Here is a 24,201-nt window from a genome sequence, read left to right on the forward strand (position 1 = left end):
TATAAATTTGTTTTTTATTTTCATTACACTGTAATATTTTCATACTTTCTTAATATTGATGATGACACAATTATCTTTTTTTTATCTAAATTTTTATTGCACATGAAAAGCCAGTATTAGTAGTCCAGGCATGGCACACGTATACTTATAATGGCCAGGCAGATGAATTAATTTTTTTCTGGATTCATATCTGCTCCTAAGAGATATTAAATATTAAGTGAGTTAAACATATTTAAATATTTTTCCATTGTATGCTGTTTTTGTTTGACTTGGGTTGCGACAAACAGCGCTCACCTGAGCCTGTGTGATGTCTGTGTGAGACAAAGAACCACCAGGTTTGTCTAAAAATGTTTAAATCCCCTTTTAGTATCACAAGCTCACAATTAATTCAAAACAGCCACCACAAAGGTTTGTTTCAAGAGCGTACACTCTTACAGGAAGCCTTTGGTCACTAAATTATAATCAAAAGTTGCATCAGCCCGAGTTATCATTACCCAGTCACCACTATTTCACTTATGTAGCGTTTCAATAGCCAAGCTATCTAGCACATGAATTAGTTAGAACACAGATACAGAATGTTATTAAACCAAATTAAATATGGCAAAATAGCCACAATGTTTCAGGTATACAAAACAAGCTAACAAAATGAAATACAGTAATATCATGCAAAACAATTTCTGTAAACACAACTGCTCACAAGGTATAAGGAATCTGGAAATTGAGGTGAGCAGGAAATATTTGAATTGTTTTTTGATGTATGATGCTTTTATTTGTTTGATTCCATTATGCAGCATCTAAAAACGTGTTGTCCACAAACAATATTCATATTTAAAATATTTTTTGTGGCAACAGCGATATATAATGTTTTAGGTGTTTTATATTTTCAGAAAATAATCACAAAATATTTCTATACATCAATTTTCCATTATTCATTTATTTATGGGGTATGTAGTTATGTATTAAGGAAACTTAATTATTATTATTAAATTTTTATTTATAGGGCGCCACTAGGTGTCCGTAACGCCATACAGGGACAAACGAGATTACAATACGAGGTGAGACAGCACAGTACAGTAAACAATAATCACAGTAACTCAGTGAGCTCAAAGCACAGCTAGAGGGGCAGAGGAGGGGAGAGGGGAAGGTCCGCCAACGACGGAGTCCAAGAGGGAAGGCACTGATGACAGGGAAACCCCTAGAGGGGAGAGGAGGGAACGAGAGGGGACGCGGGAAAGAGGGTCCTCAAGGAGGAGGGCTAAGTAGCTGGAGAGCAGAGTTAACAGTGGTGAAGACAGGAGGAGAGAATACCCTGCTCAAAGGAGCGTACAATCTAAGGGGTGGGGTAGACAGACAGAGAGACACGGGGGAGAGATGGAGGAACGGAGGATAAGGATAAGGGGGGAGGAAGAGGCAGAAGAAAAGGTAGGAAGTTAAGTGGGAGAGTAGAAGGTTTTATGAAAAAGGTGGGTTTTTAAAGCCTGTTTGAAACTGGACAGATTAGGGGAAGTCCTGATGGAGGGAGGGAGCTTGTTCCAGTGGAGGGGGGCAGCACGGGCGAAGTCTTGGATACGCGAGTGGGAGGAGGTGATCAGGGGGGAAGAGAGGCGACGGTCATTGGCAGAACGGAGAGGGCGGGATGGAGCATGAATAGAGAGGAGGGTGGAGATGTAGGGTGCAGTGGAGTTGGCGAAGGCCCTGTATGTAAGAGTGAGGAGCTTGAAGAGGATTCTGTAGGGGAAGGGGAGCCAGTGAAAAGATTGGTAGATGGGGGAGACAGAAGAGGAGCGGCGAGAAAGGAAGACGAGCCTAGCGGCTGCGTTAAGTACAGATCGAAGGGGAGCGAGATGAGAGTGGGGGAGGCCAGTAAGGAGGAGGTTACAGTAGTCCATGCGGGAGATAATCAGAGAGTGAATAAGACATTTGGTGGCATCTTGGGAGAGGAAGGGCCGGATGCGAGCGATGTTGTGCAGCTGGAAGCGGCAGGATTTAGCAAGAGAGAGAATGTGGGGGCCAAAGGAGAGAGAGGAGTCGAAGATGACACCGAGGCAGCGAAGTTGGGGGACAGGGGAGATAGAGGTGCTGTCGACAGTGATAGAGAGGTCAGAAGGGGGCGAGGTGTAATCAACTATATATTTTTTTAATGGGTGAATTTTAATGATTTCAGTATTACTTACTATATATGTAAATGAGACAAATATGTACCTTGAAAAAAAGTTACTCAGATTAGTGAGTTTGGAATGAAAAGTAGACATTTGATTGGTTTTAATAGTATTTAGATGAAAATAAATTATAGAAAAATCACAACAAATTATTAAAAAAAAAAAGTAAGTGCCGTGACCCGGATTCGAACCGGGGTTGCTGCGGCCACAACGCAGAGTACTAACCACTATACGATCACGGCGAGCCACCCAAAGGATGTGTCTAAGGGTTCTGAATACTCCCTTTCTGATTGTAACCCAGACACAGCACACATGAAAGTGAATAGCATCCATAATTAGCCCTCACCTACACTCCACCATTAAATTAAGACCTCCTTCCCTCACACATTATATTCATATACTGGCCCCCTTCTCTCACACACAATACACAGGCCACACAATACACTGGCCCCTCACTCACACGCACAATACACTGGCCCCTCACTTGCACACACAATACACTGGCCCCTCACTTGCACACACAATACACTGGCCCCTCACTCACTGTTAGATCTAAAATTCTGACCCAAGTCTGCCTGTGGTGTCAAGTATATCTGTAAGCGCTTCAATCAGCTGGAGAGAATTGACACAGATCAAGTTCTGTATACAAGGAATATTCTCTAGTTTATTGATACAAAGATACAAGTTTTTATAGGCTACTGAATAAATGAATCCTACGTCATATGCATACAATTCTATACCATTAGTCTATGAGAGGCACTACTGATTAACTTTCTCACGTATTCTTGAAGCGTTTATTAGTCTCCTCCTTTTAAGGACAGATGAGCCTATTGTTTCTTATCTCAAGGGGAGTTGGAGATTTGCTATGTGCAACATCAGGGGCACAGCTCCCATACTGCCAGCTGGGTATGAAAATGTTCATTGTTTCATACCTTGATACATTTATTTTGGTGTTCTCTATTAGTTCAACTTCAAGGCCATAGGCCCACATATTGCAAAACTGCAAGTCAGCAGAAAAGTGAATAATCTCTTCTAGCAAATAATATTTCTATGCAAGTTACAATAAAATGGCTGAACATAGGCCTTATGAGGCCTTAACAAAAAATCATATTTAACACTCACACACACATTACACTGGCCCATCACCAACACACAATTCACTGGCCCCTCACTAACACACAATACACCGGCCCCTCACTCACAAATACAATATGCTGTCACACACACATACACACAAACATGCTATATTAATGCACACACACACCCCTCGCTCATACCTTGTTCTATCTGCGCCGCATGCTCTGCAGTCTTCAGACATGGGACGGCACCTGTGACGTGGTGCGTGACCCATGTGACAGCAATAGTCGGTGACAATTAGTGGAAAGGAGGGAGGGCAGTCGGCTGAGGATCTGCAGCTAATGGGAGAAGGTGACTGGTCCCGAACGAGGGGCCAGCCACCAAGTAATTATTAGGAATTGCACAGGCCCAAATAGGTTTTTGTGTTTCCGACCCCAGAGGCATGTCCCCCCCCCCCGAGCCAGCCTACCCAGGTGAGGGATATAAACTCATCTGCCCGGCTAGCTCAGTCGGTAGAGCATGAGACTCTTAATCTCAGGGTCGTGGGTTCGAGCCCCACGTTGGGCGGTCATGTTTTGTATATATGATGTTAGTCTTCAGTGCAAGGGTTTTGTTCTTAAGTCAAGATTATTAACTTGATAAATTAATGTGTCCGTAACGCCATACAGGGACAAACGAGATTACAATACGAGGTGAGACAGCACAGTACAGTAAACAATAATCACAGTAACTCAGTGAGCTCAAAGCACAGCTAGAGGGGCGGAGGAGGGGAGAGGGGAAGGTCCACCAACGACGGAGTCCAAGAGGGAAGGCACTGATGACAGGGAGACCCCTAGAGGGGAGAGGAGGGAACGAGAGGGGACGCGGGAAAGAGGGTCCTCAAGGAGGAGGGCTAAGTAGCTGGAGAGAAGAGTTAACAGTGGTGAAGACAGGAGGAGAGAATACCCTGCTCAAAGGAGCGTACAATCTAAGGGGTGGGGTAGACAGACAGAGAGACACGGGGGAGAGATGGAGGAACGGAGGATAAGGATAAGGGGGGAGGAAGAGGCAGAAGAAAAGGTAGGAAGTTAAGTGGGAGAGTAGAAGGTTTTATGAAAAAGGTGGGTTTTTAAAGCCCGTTTGAAACTGGACAGATTAGGGGAAGTCCTGATGGAGGGAGGGAGCTTGTTCCAGTGGAGGGGGGCAGCACGGGCGAAGTCTTGGATACGCGAGTGTGAGGAGGTGATCAGGGGGGAAGAGAGGCGACGGTCATTGGCAGAACGGAGAGGGCGGGATGGAGCATGAATAGAGAGGAGGGTGGAGATGTAGGGTGCAGTGGAGTTGGCGAAGGCCCTGTATGTAAGAGTGAGGAGCTTGAAGAGGATTCTGTAGGGGAAGGGGAGCCAGTGAAAAGATTGGTAGATGGGGGAGACAGAAGAGGAGCGGCGAGAAAGGAAGACGAGCCTAGCGGCTGCGTTAAGTACAGATCGAAGGGGAGCGAGATGAGAGTGGGGGAGGCCAGTAAGGAGGAGGTTACAGTAGTCCATGCGGGAGATAATCAGAGAGTGAATAAGACATTTGGTGGCATCTTGGGAGAGGAAGGGCCGGATGCGAGCGATGTTGTGCAGCTGGAAGCGGCAGGATTTAGCAAGAGAGAGAATGTGGGGGCCAAAGGAGAGAGAGGAGTCGAGGATGACACCGAGGCAGCGAAGTTGGGGGACAGGGGAGATAGAGGTGCTGTCGACAGTGATAGAGAGGTCAGAAGGGGGCGAGGTGTAATCAACTATATATTTTTTTAATGGGTGAATTTTAATAATTTCAGTATTACTTACTATACATGTAAATGAGACAAATATGTACCTTGAAAAAAAGTTACTCAGATTAGTGAGTTTGGAATGAAAAGTAGACATTTGATTGGTTTTAATAGTATTTAGATGAAAATAAATTATAGAAAAATCACAACAAATTATTAAAAAAAAAAGTAAGTGCCGTGACCCGGATTCGAACCGGGGTTGCTGCGGCCACAACGCAGAGTACTAACCACTATACGATCACGGCGAGCCACCCAAAGGATGTGTCTAAGGGTTCTGAATACTCCCTTTCTGATTGTAACCCAGACACAGCACACATGAAAGTGAATAGCATCCATAATTAGCCCTCACCTACACTCCACCATTAAATTAAGACCTCCTTCCCTCACACATTATATTCATATACTGGCCCCCTTCTCTCACACACAATACACAGGCCACACAATACACTGGCCCCTCACTCACACGCACAATACACTGGCCCCTCACTTGCACACACAATACACTGGCCCCTCACTTGCACACACAATACACTGGCCCCTCACTCACTGTTAGATCTAAAATTCTGACCCAAGTCTGCCTGTGGTGTCAAGTATATCTGTAAGCGCTTCAATCAGCTGGAGAGAATTGACACAGATCAAGTTCTGTATACAAGGAATATTCTCTAGTTTATTGATACAAAGATACAAGTTTTTATAGGCTACTGAATAAATGAATCCTACGTCATATGCATACAATTCTATACCATTAGTCTATGAGAGGCACTACTGATTAACTTTCTCACGTATTCTTGAAGCGTTTATTAGTCTCCTCCTTTTAAGGACAGATGAGCCTATTGTTTCTTATCTCAAGGGGAGTTGGAGATTTGCTATGTGCAACATCAGGGGCACAGCTCCCATACTGCCAGCTGGGTATGAAAATGTTCATTGTTTCATACCTTGATACATTTATTTTGGTGTTCTCTATTAGTTCAACTTCAAGGCCATAGGCCCACATATTGCAAAACTGCAAGTCAGCAGAAAAGTGAATAATCTCTTCTAGCAAATAATATTTCTATGCAAGTTACAATAAAATGGCTGAACATAGGCCTTATGAGGCCTTAACAAAAAATCATATTTAACACTCACACACACATTACACTGGCCCATCACCAACACACAATTCACTGGCCCCTCACTAACACACAATACACCGGCCCCTCACTCACAAATACAATATGCTGTCACACACACATACACACAAACATGCTATATTAATGCACACACACACCCCTCGCTCATACCTTGTTCTATCTGCGCCGCATGCTCTGCAGTCTTCAGACATGGGACGGCACCTGTGACGTGGTGCGTGACCCATGTGACAGCAATAGTCGGTGACAATTAGTGGAAAGGAGGGAGGGCAGTCGGCTGAGGATCTGCAGCTAATGGGAGAAGGTGACTGGTCCCGAACGAGGGGCCAGCCACCAAGTAATTATTAGGAATTGCACAGGCCCAAATAGGTTTTTGTGTTTCCGACCCCAGAGGCATGTCCCCCCCCCCCCCGAGCCAGCCTACCCAGGTGAGGGATATAAACTCATCTGCCCGGCTAGCTCAGTCGGTAGAGCATGAGACTCTTAATCTCAGGGTCGTGGGTTCGAGCCCCACGTTGGGCGGTCATGTTTTGTATATATGATGTTAGTCTTCAGTGCAAGGGTTTTGTTCTTAAGTCAAGATTATTAACTTGATAAATTAATGTGTCCGTAACGCCATACAGGGACAAACGAGATTACAATACGAGGTGAGACAGCACAGTACAGTAAACAATAATCACAGTAACTCAGTGAGCTCAAAGCACAGCTAGAGGGGCGGAGGAGGGGAGAGGGGAAGGTCCACCAACGACGGAGTCCAAGAGGGAAGGCACTGATGACAGGGAGACCCCTAGAGGGGAGAGGAGGGAACGAGAGGGGACGCGGGAAAGAGGGTCCTCAAGGAGGAGGGCTAAGTAGCTGGAGAGAAGAGTTAACAGTGGTGAAGACAGGAGGAGAGAATACCCTGCTCAAAGGAGCGTACAATCTAAGGGGTGGGGTAGACAGACAGAGAGACACGGGGGAGAGATGGAGGAACGGAGGATAAGGATAAGGGGGGAGGAAGAGGCAGAAGAAAAGGTAGGAAGTTAAGTGGGAGAGTAGAAGGTTTTATGAAAAAGGTGGGTTTTTAAAGCCCGTTTGAAACTGGACAGATTAGGGGAAGTCCTGATGGAGGGAGGGAGCTTGTTCCAGTGGAGGGGGGCAGCACGGGCGAAGTCTTGGATACGCGAGTGTGAGGAGGTGATCAGGGGGGAAGAGAGGCGACGGTCATTGGCAGAACGGAGAGGGCGGGATGGAGCATGAATAGAGAGGAGGGTGGAGATGTAGGGTGCAGTGGAGTTGGCGAAGGCCCTGTATGTAAGAGTGAGGAGCTTGAAGAGGATTCTGTAGGGGAAGGGGAGCCAGTGAAAAGATTGGTAGATGGGGGAGACAGAAGAGGAGCGGCGAGAAAGGAAGACGAGCCTAGCGGCTGCGTTAAGTACAGATCGAAGGGGAGCGAGATGAGAGTGGGGGAGGCCAGTAAGGAGGAGGTTACAGTAGTCCATGCGGGAGATAATCAGAGAGTGAATAAGACATTTGGTGGCATCTTGGGAGAGGAAGGGCCGGATGCGAGCGATGTTGTGCAGCTGGAAGCGGCAGGATTTAGCAAGAGAGAGAATGTGGGGGCCAAAGGAGAGAGAGGAGTCGAGGATGACACCGAGGCAGCGAAGTTGGGGGACAGGGGAGATAGAGGTGCTGTCGACAGTGATAGAGAGGTCAGAAGGGGGCGAGGTGTAATCAACTATATATTTTTTTAATGGGTGAATTTTAATAATTTCAGTATTACTTACTATACATGTAAATGAGACAAATATGTACCTTGAAAAAAAGTTACTCAGATTAGTGAGTTTGGAATGAAAAGTAGACATTTGATTGGTTTTAATAGTATTTAGATGAAAATAAATTATAGAAAAATCACAACAAATTATTAAAAAAAAAAGTAAGTGCCGTGACCCGGATTCGAACCGGGGTTGCTGCGGCCACAACGCAGAGTACTAACCACTATACGATCACGGCGAGCCACCCAAAGGATGTGTCTAAGGGTTCTGAATACTCCCTTTCTGATTGTAACCCAGACACAGCACACATGAAAGCGAATAGCATCCATAATTAGCCCTCACCTACACTCCACCATTAAATTAAGACCTCCTTCCCTCACACATTATATTCATATACTGGCCCCCTCTCTCACACACAATACACAGGCCACACAATACACTGGCCCCTCACTCACACGCACAATACACTGGCCCCTCACTCACATGCACAATACACTGGCCCCTCACTCACACGCACAATACACTGGCTCCTCACTCGCACACAATACACTGGCCCCTCACTCCCACACAATACACTGGCCCCTCACTCACACGCACAATACACTGGCCCCTCACTCCCACACAATACACTGGCCCCTCACTCCCACACAATACACTGGCCCCTCACTCCCACACAATACACTGGCCCCTCACTTGCACACACAATACACTGGCCCCTCACTCACTGTTAGATCTAAAATTCTGACCCAAGTCTGCCTGTGGTGTCAAGTATATCTGTAAGCGCTTCAATCAGCTGGAGAGAATTGACACAGATAAAGTTCTGTATACAAGGAATATTCTCTAGTTTATTGATACAAAGATACAAGTTTTTATAGGCTACTGAATAAATGAATCCTACGTCATATGCATACAATTCTATACCATTAGTCTATGAGAGGCACTACTGATTAACTTTCTCACGTATTCTTGAAGCGTTTATTAGTCTCCTCCTTCTAAGGACAGATGAGCCTATTGTTTCTTATCTCAAGGGGAGTTGGAGATATGCTATGTGCAACATCAGGGGCACAGCTCCCATACTGCCAGCTGGGTATGAAAATGTTCATTGTTTCATACCTTGATACATTTATTTTGGTGTTCTCTATTAGTTCAACTTCAAGGCCATAGGCCCACATATTGCAAAACTGCAAGTCAGCAGAAAAGTGAATAATCTCTTCTAGCAAATAATATTTCTATGCAAGTTACAATAAAATGGCTGAACATAGGCCTTATGAGGCTTTAACAAAAAATCATATTTAACACTCACACACACATTACACTGGCCCCTCACCAACACACAATTCACTGGCCCCTCACTAACACACAATACACCGGCCCCTCACTCACATATACAATATGCTGTCACACACACATACACACAAACATGCTATATTAATGCACACACACACCCCTCGCTCATACCTTGTTCTATCTGCGCCGCATGCTCTGCAGTCTTCAGACATGGGACGGCACCTATGACGTGGTGCGTGACCCATGTGACAGCAATAGTCGGTGACAATTAGTGGAAAGGAGGGAGGGCGGTCGGCTGAGGATCTGCAGCTAATGGGAGAAGGTGACTGGTCCCGAATGAGGGGCCAGCCACCAAGTAATTATTAGGAATTGCACAGGCCCAAATAGGTTTTTGTGTTTCCGACCCCAGAGGCATGTCCCCCCCCCCCCCCGAGCCAGCCTACCCAGGTGAGGGAAATAAACTCATCTGCCCGGCTAGCTCAGTCAGTAGAGCATGAGACTCTTAATCTCAGGGTCGTGGGTTCGAGCCCCACGTTGGGCGGTCATGTTTTGTATATATGATGTTAGTCTTCAGTGCAAGGGTTTTGTTCTTAAGTCAAGATTATTAACTTGATAAATTAAATGTTTTATTTCTTATAAATTTGTTTTTTATTTTAATAACACTGTAATATTTTCATACTTTCTTAATATTGATGATGACACAATTATCTTTATTTTATCTAAATTTTTATTGCACATGAAAAGCCAGTATTAGTAGTCCAGGCATGGCACACGTATACTTATAATGGCCAGGCAGATGAATTAATTTTTTTCTGTATTCATATCTGCTCCTAAGAGATATTAAATATTAAGTGAGTTAAACATATTTAAATATTTTTCCATTGTATGCTGTTTTTGTTTGACTTGGGTTGAGACAAACAGCGCTCACCTGAGCCTGTGTGATGTCTGTGTGAGACAAAGAACCACCAGGTTTGTCTAAAAATGTTTAAATCCCCTTTTAGTATCACAAGCTCACAATTAATTCAAAACAGCCACCACAAAGGTTTGTTTCAAGAGCGTACACTCTTACAGGAAGCCTTTGGTCACTAAATTATAATCAAAAGTTGCATCAGCCCGAGTTATCATTACCCAGTCACCACTATTTCACTTATGTAGCGTTTCAATAGCCAAGCTATCTAGCACATGAATTAGTTAGAACACAGATACAGAATGCTATTAAACCAAATTAAATATGGCAAAATAGCCACAATGTTTCAGGTATACAAAACAAGCTAACAAAATGAAATACAGTAATATCATGCAAAACAATTTCTGTAAACACAACTGCTCACAAGGTATAAGGAATCTGGAAATTGAGGTGAGCAGGAAATATTTGAATTGTTTTCTGATGTATGATGCTTTTATTTGTTTGATTCCATTATGCAGCATCTAAAAACGTGTTGTCCACAAACAATCTTCATATTTAAAATATTTTTTGTGGCAACAGCGATATATAATGATTTAGGTGTTTTATATTTTCAGAAAATAATCACAAAATATTTCTATACATCAATTTTCCATTATTCATTTATTTATGGGGTATGTAGTTATGTATTAAGGAAACTTAATTATTATTATTAAATTTTTATTTATAGGGCGCCACTAGGTGTCCGTAACGCCATACAGGGACAAACGAGATTACAATACGAGGTGAGACAGCACAGTACAGTAAACAATAATCACAGTAACTCAGTGAGCTCAAAGCACAGCTAGAGGGGCGGAGGAGGGGAGAGGGGAAGGTCCACCAATGACGGAGTCCAAGAGGGAAGGCACTGATGACAGGGAGACCCCTAGAGGGGAGAGGAGGGAACGAGAGGGGACGCGGGAAAGAGGGTCCTCAAGGAGGAGGGCTAAGTAGCTGGAGAGCAGAGTTTACAGTGGTGAAGACAGGAGGAGAGAATACCCTGCTCAAAGGAGCGTACAATCTAAGGGGTGGGGTAGACAGACAGAGAGACACGGGGGAGAGATGGAGGAACGGAGGATAAGGATAAGGGGGGAGGAAGAGGCAGAAGAAAAGGTAGGAAGTTAAGTGGGAGAGTAGAAGGTTTTATGAAAAAGGTGGGTTTTTAAAGCCCGTTTGAAACTGGACAGATGGAGGGAGGGAGCTTGTTCCAGTGGAGGGGGGCAGCACGGGCGAAGTCTTGGATACGCGAGTGTGAGGAGGTGATCAGGGGGGAAGAGAGGCGACGGTCATTGGCAGAACGGAGAGGGCGGGATGGAGCATGAATAGAGAGGAGGGTGGAGATGTAGGGTGCAGTGGAGTTGGCGAAGGCCCTGTATGTAAGAGTGAGGAGCTTGAAGAGGATTCTGTAGGGGAAGGGGAGCCAGTGAAAAGATTGGTAGATGGGGGAGACAGAAGAGGAGCGGCGAGAAAGGAAGACGAGCCTAGCGGCTGCGTTAAGTACAGATCGAAGGGGAGCGAGATGAGAGTGGGGGAGGCCAGTAAGGAGGAGGTTACAGTAGTCCATGCGGGAGATAATCAGAGAGTGAATAAGACATTTGGTGGCATCTTGGGAGAGGAAGGGCCGGATGCGAGCGATGTTGTGCAGCTGGAAGCGGCAGGATTTAGCAAGAGAGAGAATGTGGGGGCCAAAGGAGAGAGAGGAGTCGAGGATGACACCGAGGCAGCGAAGTTGGGGGACAGGGGAGATAGAGGTGCTGTCGACAGTGATAGAGAGGTCAGAAGGGGGCGAGGTGTAATCAACTATATATTTTTTTAATGGGTGAATTTTAATGATTTCAGTATTACTTACTATACATGTAAATGAGACAAATATGTACCTTGAAAAAAAGTTACTCAGATTAGTGAGTTTGGAATGAAAAGTAGACATTTGATTGGTTTTAATAGTATTTAGATGAAAATAAATTATAGAAAAATCACAACAAATTATTAAAAAAAAAAGTAAGTGCCGTGACTCGGATTCGAACCGGGGTTGCTGCGGCCACAACGCAGAGTACTAACCACTATACGATCACGGCGAGCCACCCAAAGGATGTGTCTAAGGGTTCTGAATACTCCCTTTCTGATTGTAACCCAGACACAGCACACATGAAAGCGAATAGCATCCATAATTAGCCCTCACCTACACTCCACCATTAAATTAAGACCTCCTTCCCTCACACATTATATTCATATACTGGCCCCCTCTCTCACACACAATACACAGGCCACACAATACACTGGCCCCTCACTCACACGCACAATACACTGGCCCCTCACTCACACGCACAATACACTGGCCCCTCACTCACACGCACAATACACTGGCTCCTCACTCGCACACAATACACTGGCCCCTCACTCCCACACAATACACTGGCCCCTCACACGCACAATACACTGGCCCCTCACTCCCACACAATACACTGGCCCCTCACTCCCACACAATACACTGGCCCCTCACTCCCACACAATACACTGGCCCCTCACTTGCACACACAATACACTGGCCCCTCACTCACTGTTAGATCTAAAATTCTGACCCAAGTCTGCCTGTGGTGTCAAGTATATCTGTAAGCGCTTCAATCAGCTGGAGAGAATTGACACAGATAAAGTTCTGTATACAAGGAATATTCTCTAGTTTATTGATACAAAGATACAAGTTTTTATAGGCTACTGAATAAATGAATCCTACGTCATATGCATACAATTCTATACCATTAGTCTATGAGAGGCACTACTGATTAACTTTCTCACGTATTCTTGAAGCGTTTATTAGTCTCCTCCTTCTAAGGACAGATGAGCCTATTGTTTCTTATCTCAAGGGGAGTTGGAGATATGCTATGTGCAACATCAGGGGCACAGCTCCCATACTGCCAGCTGGGTATGAAAATGTTCATTGTTTCATACCTTGATACATTTATTTTGGTGTTCTCTATTAGTTCAACTTCAAGGCCATAGGCCCACATATTGCAAAACTGCAAGTCAGCAGAAAAGTGAATAATCTCTTCTAGCAAATAATATTTCTATGCAAGTTACAATAAAATGGCTGAACATAGGCCTTATGAGGCTTTAACAAAAAATCATATTTAACACTCACACACACATTACACTGGCCCCTCACCAACACACAATTCACTGGCCCCTCACTAACACACAATACACCGGCCCCTCACTCACATATACAATATGCTGTCACACACACATACACACAAACATGCTATATTAATGCACACACACACCCCTCGCTCATACCTTATTCTATCTGCGCCGCATGCTCTGCAGTCTTCAGACATGGGACGGCACCTATGACGTGGTGCGTGACCCATGTGACAGCAATAGTCGGTGACAATTAGTGGAAAGGAGGGAGGGTGGTCGGCTGAGGATCTGCAGCTAATGGGAGAAGGTGACTGGTCCCGAATGAGGGGCCAGCCACCAAGTAATTATTAGGAATTGCACAGGCCCAAATAGGTTTTTGTGTTTCCGACCCCAGAGGCATGTCCCCCCCCCCCCCCCCCCCCCGAGCCAGCCTACCCAGGTGAGGGAAATAAACTCATCTGCCCGGCTAGCTCAGTCGGTAGAGCATGAGACTCTTAATCTCAGGGTCGTGGGTTCGAGCCCCACGTTGGGCGGTCATGTTTTGTATATATGATGTTAGTCTTCAGTGCAAGGGTTTTGTTCTTAAGTCAAGATTATTAACTTGATAAATTAAATGTTTTATTTCTTATAAATTTGTTTTTTATTTTAATAACACTGTAATATTTTCATACTTTCTTAATATTGATGATGACACAATTATCTTTATTTTATCTAAATTTTTATTGCACATGAAAAGCCAGTATTAGTAGTCCAGGCATGGCAAACGTATACTTATAATGGCCAGGCAGATGAATTAATTTTTTCCTGGATTCATATCTGCTCCTAAGAGATATTAAATATTAAGTGAGTTAAACATATTTAAATATTTTTCCATTGTATGCTGTTTTTGTTTGACTTGGGTTGAGACAAACAGCGCTCACCTGAGCCTGTGTGATGTCTGTGTAAGACAAAGAACCACCAGGTTTGTCTAAAAATGTTTAAATCCCCTTTTAGTATCACAAGCTCACAATTAATTCAAAACAGCCACCACTAAGGTTTGTTTCAAGAGCGCACACTCTTACAGGAAGCCTTTGGTCACTAAATTATAATCAAAAGTTGCATCAGCCCAAGTTATCATTACCCAGTCACCACTATTTCACTTATGTAGCGTTTCAATAGCCAAGCTATCTAGCACATGAATTAGTTAGAACACAGACACAGAATGTTATTAAATCAAATTAAATATGGCAAAATAGCCACAATGTTTCAGGTATACAAAACAAGCTAAGAAAATGAAATACAGTAATATCATGCAAAACAGTTTCTGTAAACACAACTGCTCATAAGGTATAAGGAATCTGGAAATTGAGGTGAGCAGGAAATATTTAAATTGTTTTCTGATGTATGATGCTTTTATTTGTTTGATTCCATTATGCAGCATCTAAAAACGTATCATATTTAAAATATTTTTTGTGGCAACAGCGACGCTGGATGCGTCTCTCTTCAACTAGGGAGTCACAGAACTTGCAGATACAATACTCATCAGACAATAGCCCCTCACACTGTCTCCGAGTTCCCGAGCTAGCAGACCTTTTCATAATCCCTGGACCAAGCTTGATGATGGACTGCTCTGGGTATTTTAATAACTTTTCCTCAACCTCCATTTCATCCGTATCACTGCCAGAGCCTTCCTCTATCCTCCATCCTCCTTCACAAAAATAGAATGTCCTAGAAAAAGTAAAAACAAGGAAAATCCTGGAACAAAAGAAAAACAAAAACCGCCACTCCATAGCTGGAAAGATAGTTCTGATGCAACGTCTCTGGCTCAGGTGTCTTGGCTGCAGGCTTTAGGTCTCCCGGAACAGATTTACGAGTGACAGATCGGTGTCGTCGGTCTCAGTTTTATCTTGCACTTTCTCCGGGTTATTGACTCTCCTGCAGTGGGTGGAATGGACCCAAGTGTCTCTCTCTGCAACCTTCAGTGATGTGGTACTGGTCAGCAGCACTTGGTACGGGCCTTCTCAACGGTCTGTTAAACAACCTGAACGTAAGAAATTACGGATCATAACATAGTCCCCAGGTTCAACATCATGACAATTCGTTTCTGGCATACTAGGTGACAGCATTTTGAGTTTTTGTTGTTGTTGTTTCAGCTGTCTGCTCATTTTTATAAGATATTGCACAGTCACTTCATAATTACACTTTAAGTCGTCTTGCGGACTCACGATCAAATGAGGTTGTCATCCGAACAGTATCTCAAAGGGGGACAGATTAAGAGGAGGTCTAGGAGTGGTTCGAATGCTATGGAGGACCAATGGCAAAGCCTCAGGCCATGCCAACCCAGTTTCAGCCATTATCTTACTAAGCTTGTTCTTTATAGTACCGTTTACTCTTTCCACCTTACCACTGGCTTGTGGTCGGTAAGGGGTGTGAAGTCTGCTACTGATTCCCATGATCTTACACATATTCTGGAAGATATCACCAGTAAAGTGGGTACCCCTATCACTTTCAATGATTCTAGGGATACCGAACCTACACACAAAATCTTGTACAATTTTCTTTGCAGTGAACACAGCAGTATTAGTGGCTGCCGGATATGCTTCTACCCAACCGGAAAACACATCAATACACACTAACACATACTTTAGATTCCTGTACGGTGGTAATTGGATATAGTCAATTTGTATTACCTGAAAAGGTCCGTCTGTAGGAGGGATGTGGGATGGCTCAGTTGGAATAGTTTTCCCGACATTTTTCCTCAAACAAGACATAACATTGCTTTCTTACCAGCCTGAGAGGAAAATCCAGGAGCACACCAGTATGCTCTCACCAGTTTGCACATACCTTCTTTACCCAGGTGAGTCAGACCATGTGCTGCTTCAGCCAGGCTCGGATAGTATGTTCGGGGAGCTACAGGCTTACCTTGTCCATCCCTCCAGAGTCCTGAGGACTCTTGACCACATCCCTTCGCCTTCCAGACCGCCTTTTCCTGCAGGGAACACAACATTTTGTATTTCAATTAATTTCTGCATGTCTAATGTCTGAAAAACCATCATAGTCTCGGTCGATACAGTCATAGGTTGCCCTGCTGCCCATTTAGCAGCTTCGTCTGCCCTGTTGTTGCCCAATGACACTTGGTCTTCTTCAAAGGTATGGGCTTTGCTCTTTATGACGGCTACTATTCTGGGTAACTGTATCGCTGTCAGAAGTCCTTTTATGTGTTGTGAGTGTGCCACTGGCGTACCTGCTGCTGTCGTAAAGTTTCTAAGACGCCAAAGGACCCCAAAATCGTGCACTACCCCGAAGGCGTACCTAGAGTCAGTATATATATATTGGCTGATTTACCCTCTGCCAACTCACACGCTCTCCTTAATGCTACTAGTTCCGCCACTTGGGCTGAGTGAGGTGGGCCAAGGGGTTCAGCTTCTACCACATCCTGATCATCTACAACAGCGTAACCAGTACATAGCTCTCCCGTCTCTGTCTGTCTATGACAACTCCCGTCTGTATAAAACGTAAAATCTACATTTTCTAAGGGGGTGTCACGTATGTCGGGCCTTGCAGTAAAGGTCTGGTTCAGGTGTTCCATACAATAATGCGTGTCAGTACTCTTGCCTAACTCATCATCAACCAGGGTCTCCTCACCTCCCACCCTTTGTGTCTCTAGAGACACATATGGAATGTATGTAGCTGGATTTAAGGTGCTACATCGTTTGATGGTGATGTTTGAGGGTGCCATCAGGGCTAGTTCCCACTTTGTGAATCTAGCTGAAGAAACATGTCTGGTTTGAGCTGAATTTAACAGAGTTGATACAGCATGGGGTGTATAGACAGTGGAATTATGTCCTAATACTACGTCCTCGCTCTTACTTACCAGAAGAGCAGTTGCTGCTACACTTCTGAGACATGTTGGGAGTGATCTAGCCACAGTGTCCAATTGTGCACTGTAGTATGCTACTGGTCTGCTAGCATCACCATGTTTCTGTGTGAGGACACCTGCTACACAACCATCAGCTTCTGTACAGTATAGCTCAAAAGGCTTTTCATAATCAGGTATTCCCAATGCAGGTGCTCTAGTCAGACTATCTTTAAGATTAAAGAACGCTTGCTCTGACTCCTCTGTGTGTACGACACGTTCTGGTTTTGAGGAAGAGACTAGCTCCTGCAGTGGTAATGCCAGAATAGAAAAACCTGGGATCCAGGATCTACAATATCCACACATCCCCAGGAAAGTACGAATCTGCTTCTGGCTCTGCGGCAGAGTCATGTGTTGTATGGCCTCAATCCTGTCGGTTGTCAGGTGTCTTAGCCCCTTGGTGAGGCAGTGTCCTAAGTATTTGACCTTAGTCTGACATGGCTGTAATTTATCCTTTGCCACCTTGTGCCCTGTTTGTGAGAGATGAAGCAACAACAATTTAGTATCATGTAAACATGACATAAAAGAATCAGAGCACAGCAACAAATCGTCCACATATTGAATTAGAACAGACCCATTGCGGGGTTGAAAGGATTGCAAACAGTCATGTAAGGCTTGGGAGAAAATACTGGGGCTGTCAATGAACCCCTGGGGCAGTCTGGTCCATGTGTATTGCAATCCCCTGTAGGAGAATGCAAATAGGTATTGACAGTCAGGGTGAAGAGGGACTGAGAAGAAAGCAGAACATAGGTCAATGACAGTAAAATAACTAGCAGACGGTGGAATCTGCATGAGGATGACAGCTGAATTCGGCACTACGGGGAATTGGCTCTCAACAACTTTATTAATTCCCCTTAAGTCCTGGACTAATCTATAGCCCCTCCCCCCACTCTTCTTCACAGGGAAAATGGGACTATTTGCTGTGCTTGATGTACGAATTAAAATCCCCTGTTGCAACAGCCTTTCAATAACAGGATATACCCCTAGTTCCACCTCTGGTTTTAATGGATACTGTGGGATTTTTGGAGCTATCCTACCACTTTTTAGATTTACCATGACAGGGGCTACGTTTGCCATCAGTCCAGTGTCCTGTCCATCTCTGGTCCATAGTGAACCTGGTATTTCCAGCAACATCCCCTTTACTTGAGATGGACTTTGTTCTATAACAGTAGAGTGTAACATTAACCTTTGAGGGGTGTCCAATATGTCCTGTACCTCATGAGCGACCTTCTCGGGTATATCTAGGAACACACCATCTGAAGTACAGTATATGACACATCCCATTTTACATAACAAGTCTCTCCCTAGCAAGTTAGTAGGAGCCGCTGCAGCCAAGAGAAACGAATGCTTAGTATGCAGGGGCCCGATAGTAACATCAGCGGGTTTAGTTAGAGGATAATGTAACACTCTTCCCGTTACCCCCATAGCTGGAACAGTTTTACTGGTCACCTGTAGATTAAAAGGAGAGGTTATCACAGATCTGGCCGCCCCTGTATCTACTAGAAAAGTTTGTTTCCTACCAGCTATGTCAACTATCATTGTTGGTTCTTCTCTCTGACTCTCAGTTAACCTCACTGGCTGTAGACTACAGGTATGACCTGACCCCTAGCGCTGACTATTGCTTTCCCGCACAGCATTTGCTGCTGTAATATGCGCAGGCAGGTGTGAGTCTTCTAGTCTATGTGGATCCCTCCTTGGAGGATATCTATGTGACCCTTCATTAGGATTATACCTTCCCTTTGTACAATCTTTTCTCATATGTCCTTCTTCTTTACAATTATAACATCTCAACATTCTGCGTTTCCTGTTATGTGGGTTATAGGCTGGTGGTCGTGTATGCATTCCCTCTAATGCTTGTATTCTCACCGTCATTAACTTGTCACTCTTTTCTTCCCTTTTCCTAAAAATATTTTTGTCATGTTCCACAGCAATTTCTCTAAGAGAATCTACCGTGCTGCCCCTCCAACCAGGGGTTGAGGTTTGTACTCTTGTTTTTAGATTTTCCTTTAAACCATCCATCAGTACTCCTACAGCTACTTCCCTGTGATGTGGGTCCTCTCCTATGTTTGATATCCCAGTGAACCGTGTTATTGATGCAAGAGCTCTACCAAAATAGTCCGCTGCACTATCTTTTTGTTTTATGGTGAAAATCTAACTCCAGTTTACCACTACTGGAAAATAGATGGCTAAATGTTTGACAATTTGTTCTATATTCTTTTGGTTAATCTCATCAGTCAAGGTGTCATCTACAAATTTTTGTATGTCGGTATTGGGAGGAAGACACGCCCTCAACACTACACACCAATCCTTATTAGTTGGTTTGTGTGCATTTCCTAAGTCTTTAACAAATTTCTGACACTTTGCCAACTCTTTTCTAGGATCTAGGAATTCAGTCATAATGGAACGTAATTCTGATCTAGTCCAGGGACAATGCATTGTAACATTCTTTAAAGGAACTACACCATCCTTGTCCGCCTTCCCATTGGGAACTGACATTGTGCGGACTGGATACGCACCCACTGGTTCACTGTCTTCAGAAGACACTACAGGGTTTGCTGTTTCAGTATTTTGAATGCTATCACTTCTAGTGGTCACACTACTCTCACCTATCTCAGCCATTGCTCCTTTCCCATACTTACGCTGAACCTCTAGCATATTAACAGCATGAGCAATGGCTGAAATTACAGTGGGTTCATCTTCGTCTTCTGATACACTTGTTTTAAACTGACTTAAAACAGGATATAACGTAGCAATTTCTCTCTTTTCAGTTTTAATAACGGCTGTACTTAACCCTCCCGCCACATAAGGTGGCGGGGGCGCGCTTGCGCTGAGTTCGCCACGCTTCTCAACGGCCACTTCCACCGCACGAGCGCTTTTTGCCACGCCTACTTCCGCTGTGCATTCGCTACTCTGCCACGTGTTACCTTCCATTTGCCACAATTTCAAACAATCATTATTTTTATTCCTCACTTTCGTTGACTTAATCAACCATACTTTATCTTTTACAGTATTTAGTACCTCTGCATTAAAACTCCCTATTGTTGGGAAAGGCCTATCACAATCTTTGGTCATCTTGACCCACGTGTCGCAATACGCAGTTGCGTATGCACCATATTTCTTACACATGAGAAATCTCGCTGAACCAATAGGCCCTCCCTTAGGTAGTACTTTGGCCTTCTTTAGCGTTTGCTTAGCACCCATGTTGAACAATAGGATCCCAGAAATATCACAATATCCTGCCACAAAATAGGGTTCCAGAAATAACACAATATCCTGTCACTAATTTCAACACTACCGCTAGAGATATTTTACCGGCCCGTGAACGTATTTGCTACAAGCCGCGTCCACTCGCTTCCTCTCGTATTGAACGAGGACCCCTAATACAGAACTATCAATGCGGACTAAAGAGTTATCAGCTCCCTGATCACCCCTGACTCTCCAACAAAATCTGTTGAGTTTATTACAACTGGTAGCACCCGGTAAAGTCAATTACCAGCCTTAGCAACGTAATTCCTCCCCGTTACTTCCAAGTCACAATCACGGCTTTCCTTGCCGTGCGGTGCAATCGCAATGCTTAAAGGTTATCAGTAAGCGATGCGATTACCCTTGGGTGCACGTCGCGAAAAATCGCTTAGTTTCCGCCCCCGGTATACCTGCCTTGTATACCGTACACCAGTTGGGCACCTGTCTCGTCAAACAGCAACTGACACTCTATTTAACAATAGATCAAACCTTAGTGTATTGAAAGTCAACAAATCACACGACATACACCTTTTCTGCGCAGAAAATCAAAGTTCCCAACAATAGTAATAATGTCCCAGAGGTTTTAACAAGTAATTATACTATGCATGTATAACTATCAAAATGATTGTTTAACCACGTGGAAAATCTACCGGAAGTTCGCGTACGCAAAGCAGGAAGTACACATACGCACAGCAATACAATACATCAAAACGCAATATGACAGTAAAAAGAAACAGTTTTCTCTTTTGTCCCTAGATTCAGTTAGCGTACCTTAGATAATGCAAAACGGACATTCGGTTTCACAACACAGAGTAAAATTCAGGTTTTGAACACATTGCGTTCTTACCCGTATATGACGCGTCTCCACCCTTTGTTGGGGAACCGAAATCCGTTGGTCTTGCGTATTATCCGGCAACGAAACTTCCAAACTCACGAGCCCCCAAATTGTTAAGAGCGTTTTCTCGCTATCCAATAACGATTGTCGAATCTCGATTTGTGTTTCCAACGCACAAAGATTTATTCTCAAAATGCAGCAGTAGATATATATTAGCGAAATAATAGTAAGTACAGCAGTTACTTATCGCAGGCGCTCTGGATCCAGTCCTGAAGTCTGTGGTCTAGATGACTGAACTCTGGATGAGGAGCTGCTGCTTATATGCAAACAGAGATACAGTAAAACAATGCAAAGGTGTGGCTTGCTTCTATTGGTCCAGGCATCAGGAGGGTCCAGGGGGTTGCAGATCATAGGCTAGTTTAAGCTCAGGAATCCAAAGGAGGGGGTCATCTCTCCAGGGGATGAGCTCTGATCTTCCCGCCAAGATTACTCATCATAATAGTCCATAATTCCTTAACATTAATAACTTGCGTATGCACTCTGCGATCCCTTCGCAGAGTGAACCGGACAGTTGCAAATGCGAAGAGGATTAGTATGATACCACACAACACTAGATTCCTTCAACGTGTACCATATGTTTTACTGATATGCCTATAACTTATAATATTACATATAAATACTACTATATTTCGACATAAATGACTATGTGTTGCAACTACCATTAATGTGTACTATTTTACAAGTGTGCATGTTTGTGCGAATGTATGTAAAAGACTAAATAGTTGTTGCCACGTGTTGAAGCTGCGTGCGCCCTTCCACGCCGTAGCGTGCCCTTGTACGCCGTAGCGTACCGTACGCATCTTTTTCAAACAAAGACAACCAAGTTTGCTCGATTTTAATTGAAATGACTTTATCCAATTTGCTGACTTCGACACAATACACTGGCCCCTCACTCACACACACAATACATTGGCCCCTCACTCACACACAATACACTGGCCCCTCAGTCGCACACACAATACACTGGCCCCTCAGTCGCACACACAATACACTGGCCCCTCACTCGCACACACAATACACTGGCTCTTAACTCGCACACACAATACTCTGGCTCTTAACTCGCACACACAATACACTGGCCCCTCACTCACACACACAATACACTGGCCCCTCACTCACACACACAATACACTGGCCCCTCACTCACACACACAATACACTGGCCCCTCACTCACACACACAATACACTGACCTCTCAGTCGCACACACAATACTCTGGCCCTGCACTCGCACACACAATACTCTGGCCCTGCACTCGCACACACAATACTCTGGCCCTGCACTTGCACACACAATACTCTGGCCCTGCACTCGCACACACAATACACTGGTCCCTCACCAACACACAATTCACTGGCCCCTCACTAACACACAATACACTGGCCCCTCACTCACATATACAATATGCTGTCACACACACATACACACAAACATGCTATATTAATATACCCCCACCCCCCCCCCACACACACCCCTCGCACTTACCTAGTTCCATCTGCGCCTCATGCTCTGCAGTCTTCAGACATGGGACGGCACCTATGACGTGGTGCGTGACCCATGTGACAGCAATAGTCGGTGACAATTAGTGGAAAGGAGGGAGGGCGGTCGGCTGAGGATCTGCAGCCAATGGGAGAAGGTGGCTGGTCCCGAACGAGGGGCCAGCCACCAAGTAATTATTAGGAATAGCACAGGCCCAAATAGGTTTTTTTGTTCGGACCCCAGGGGCATGTGTTCCCCCGAGCCAGCCTGCCCGGATGAGGGGATTTAATTCATCTGCCCGGCTAGCTCAGTCGGTAGAGCATGAGACTCTTAATCTCAGGGTCGTGGGTTCGAGCCCCACGTTGGGCGGTCATGTTTTGTATATATGATGTTAGTCTTGAGTGCAAGCGTTTTGTTTTTAAGTCAAGATTTTTACCTTGATAAATTTAATGTTTGCTTTCTTATAAATTTGTTTTTTATTTTAATTACACTTTGATATTTTCATATTCTCTTAATATTGATGATGGCACAATTAGTTTGTTTTTTATCTAAATTTTTATTGCACATAAAAGGCCAGTATTAGTAGTCCAGGCATGGCACACGTATACATATAATGGCCAGGTAGATGAATTAAGTTTTTTCTGGCGATATATAATGTTTTAGGTGTTTTATATTTTCAGAAAATAATCACAAAATATTTCTATCCATCAATTTTCCATTATTCATTTAGTTATGGGGTATGTAGTTATGTATTAAGGAAACTTAATCAACTATATCTTTTTTTAATGGGTGAATTTTAATGATTTCAGAATTACTTACTATGCATTATTATTATTATTATTATTAATTTTTATTTCTAGGGCGCCACTAGGCGTCCGTAGCGCCGTACAGGGACAAACAAAGTTACAATACAAGGTGAGACAGCACAGTACAGTAAACAATAAGCACAGTAACTCGGTGAGCTCAAAGCACAGCTAGAGGGGTGGGAGAGGGGAAGGTTCTGCATACGTCTGAGCCCGAGAGGGAGGGCCCGGATGATAGGGAAACCCCCAGAGGGGAGAGGAAGGAGCGAGAGGGGACGGGGGGTGAAGAGGGTCCTCGAGGAGGAGGGCAAAGTAGCTGGAGAGCCGAGTAAGAGTGGTGAGGACAGGAGGAGAGATGACCCTGCTCAGAGGAGCGTACAATCTAAGGGGTGGGGTAGACAGACAGAGAGACACAGGGGAGAGAGGGAGAGATAAGGATAAGGGAAGGGGAAGAGGTAGAAGAAAAGGTGGGAAATTAAGTGGGAGACTGGAAGGCTTTAAGAAAAAGGTGGGTTTTTAGAGCCCGTTTGAAACTGGACAGATTAGGGGAAGTTCTGATAGAGGGAGGGAGCTTGTTCCAGTGGAGGGGGGCAGAAGTCTTGGATACGCGCA

At 44.3% G+C, this 24,201-nt stretch overlaps 8 non-coding genes across 8 annotated transcripts; 5 read left to right on the forward strand and 3 right to left on the reverse strand.

The window, feature by feature from the left end:
• Positions 1 to 2,329: 2,329 nt before the first annotated feature.
• TRNAH-GUG (transfer RNA histidin (anticodon GUG)) lies at positions 2,330 to 2,401 on the reverse strand. Its single transcript has one exon. It is a non-coding gene; the product is annotated as a tRNA-His (tRNA).
• Positions 2,402 to 3,730: 1,329 nt separating this feature from the next.
• TRNAK-CUU (transfer RNA lysine (anticodon CUU)) lies at positions 3,731 to 3,803 on the forward strand. Its single transcript has one exon. It is a non-coding gene; the product is annotated as a tRNA-Lys (tRNA).
• A 1,398-nt stretch (positions 3,804 to 5,201) lies between these two features.
• Positions 5,202 to 5,273, reverse strand: TRNAH-GUG (transfer RNA histidin (anticodon GUG)). Its single transcript has one exon. It is a non-coding gene; the product is annotated as a tRNA-His (tRNA).
• A 1,331-nt stretch (positions 5,274 to 6,604) lies between these two features.
• Positions 6,605 to 6,677, forward strand: TRNAK-CUU (transfer RNA lysine (anticodon CUU)). The gene has a single exon. It is a non-coding gene; the product is annotated as a tRNA-Lys (tRNA).
• Positions 6,678 to 8,075: 1,398 nt separating this feature from the next.
• TRNAH-GUG (transfer RNA histidin (anticodon GUG)) lies at positions 8,076 to 8,147 on the reverse strand. Its single transcript has one exon. It is a non-coding gene; the product is annotated as a tRNA-His (tRNA).
• Positions 8,148 to 9,664: 1,517 nt separating this feature from the next.
• Positions 9,665 to 9,737, forward strand: TRNAK-CUU (transfer RNA lysine (anticodon CUU)). The gene has a single exon. It is a non-coding gene; the product is annotated as a tRNA-Lys (tRNA).
• A 3,997-nt stretch (positions 9,738 to 13,734) lies between these two features.
• TRNAK-CUU (transfer RNA lysine (anticodon CUU)) lies at positions 13,735 to 13,807 on the forward strand. Its single transcript has one exon. It is a non-coding gene; the product is annotated as a tRNA-Lys (tRNA).
• Positions 13,808 to 23,082: 9,275 nt separating this feature from the next.
• On the forward strand, positions 23,083 to 23,155 carry TRNAK-CUU (transfer RNA lysine (anticodon CUU)). The gene has a single exon. It is a non-coding gene; the product is annotated as a tRNA-Lys (tRNA).
• The last annotated feature ends 1,046 nt before the right edge of the window (positions 23,156 to 24,201 follow it).

This window comes from Mixophyes fleayi, chromosome 4 (assembly GCF_038048845.1).
Source record: "Mixophyes fleayi isolate aMixFle1 chromosome 4, aMixFle1.hap1, whole genome shotgun sequence".
In the NCBI taxonomy this organism is placed as follows: Eukaryota; Metazoa; Chordata; class Amphibia; order Anura; family Limnodynastidae; genus Mixophyes; species Mixophyes fleayi.